We start from the raw sequence: 2,163 nt of genomic DNA on the forward strand, positions 1-2,163 counted from the left end.
TGATAATAAAATTTGGTCAACATGTTCAACACTAATTCCCAGGGATTTCCTCAAAATCTTTTAATTGGTCTATGAGGTCCTCATCCTTGCTCTTTCACATTCCCTCTTGGTTACCAAGACTGTCAATAACCATAGAGTGTGATTTTTACCATCCAATAATCTAAGCTAGCTTGCCACAGTTTCATGAATGCTGGGAGAAAACACAAGACTGGATCATAGACAAAGGACTTTGTTAGTCACAGCACTGGCAGTAGTCAGATCTCAGATTTGTGTCAATTTCCTAGACCCCAGCTCCAACAGGCAATTCAAAGAAGACCAAATAACACCAATGTATGTGACAGATAGAGAGAAATCCTGAGTTTAGGGAACCCAGACCTCTTATAATAGGCAAAAGCAAACATGTACTGTCTCCGTCTTCCAAAATTGTTTGTTATACAAACATCTTTAAAAAGATAGTCCAGGAAGTCCAAGAAAGCCATAGAAAGGTCACAGATAGCCAAATAACTTGAACTCTGCTTTTGCCTATATAGAAGCAAATTTTAAAAGGAAGAAAGGAAAGAAAAACGGAAATGATGAAAAATAGCAAAACAGAAAGATATTCCTGGAACTCTTTCTACCAAATATAACCAAGTATTTCTAATTTCCTTACAAGACATACACAAATAATTTCATAAGACTGAAACATACACATACTTCTAGGCTAAGTTGGTAAGTATTTATATAATTTTGGAGTATAGGCCATTATAAAGCATAAAACCAAAAAAATCATTAGGAAAAATTTATAGATATGATTATGCAAAATTCAAGCACTTCTCTCTTATGTCAAAATAAAATGAAATGCCATAAATAAAATTGTAAGTGAAAAAGAACCAATTGAAAAAAATATTTGGAAAATATATTAATAGATTCATTTTTAAAATACCTAACAAATTAATGATAATAACAATAATAAAATGAATTCATCATTTGGGCTTAGAAACTGAACAAGGAATTCAGATCAGAATATATATATATATAGCCAGGGAGAATATGATAATATGTTCTATCCTTATTTGTAGTTATACCAATTCACATTAAAATAAATGCATTTTACTGATGTGGAAAAAAAAGTAAAGAAAAAGATAGTCCATAACAACAGTAGTCAGTCTTTGTGCTTGTGTGATGTGTAGAAACATGAAAGACCCATGGAGAATTTCTTCCCAACAACGTGTTTCAGTTCAGTTCAGTCGCTCAGTCATGTCTGACTCTTTGCGACCCTATGAATCGCAGCACGCCAGGCCTCCCTGTCCATCACCAACTCCCGGAGTTCACTCAGACTTATGTCCATCAAGTCAGTGATGCCATCCAACCATCTCATCCTCTGTCGTCCCCTTCTCCTCCTGCCCCCAATCCCTCCCAGCATCAGAGTCTTTTCCAATGAGTCAGCTCTTCGCATGAGGTGGCCAAAGTACTGGAGTTTCAGCTTCAGCATCAGTCCTTCCAAAGAAATCCCAAGGCTGATCTCCTTCAGAATGGACTGGTTGGATCTCCTTGCAGTCCAAGGCACTCTCAAGAGTCTTCTCCAACACCACAGTTTAAAGCCATCAATTCTTCGGCGCTCAGCTTTCTTCACAATCCAAATCTCACATCCATACATGACCACTGGAAAAAACAGAGCCTTGACTAGACGGATCTTTGTTGGCAAAGTAATGTCTCTGCTTTTGAATATGCTATCTAGGTTGGTCATAACTTTCCTTCCAAGGAGTAAGCATCTTTTAATTTCATGGCTGCAGTCACCATCTGCAGTGATTTTGGAGCCCCCAAAAATAAAGTCTGACACTGTTTCCCCATCTATTTCCCATGAAAGTGATGGGACCGGATGCCATGGTCTTTGTTTTCTGAATGTTGAGCTTTAAGCCAACTTTTTCACTCTCCACTTTCACCTTCATCAAGAGGCTTTTAGTTCCTCTTCACTTTCTGCTGAGTCACACCATTCCCCGGATAAGTCTCTTGTAAGACATAGTCTGTTTTCCAGTCAGACTGATTGGTGATGGGATATTAGTAGATGAAATGGAACTAGCAATGGTAATGACTGGGGGAGACCCTAATGGATAAAGACAACAGAAGATTTATTAGTTGAAAGGTTTTAGGGTTGCAAACGGCAGAAACCTACTTTGATTAACA

This window comes from Bubalus bubalis, chromosome 6 (genome assembly GCF_019923935.1).
Source record: "Bubalus bubalis isolate 160015118507 breed Murrah chromosome 6, NDDB_SH_1, whole genome shotgun sequence".
NCBI classification, from domain to species: Eukaryota; Metazoa; Chordata; class Mammalia; order Artiodactyla; family Bovidae; genus Bubalus; species Bubalus bubalis.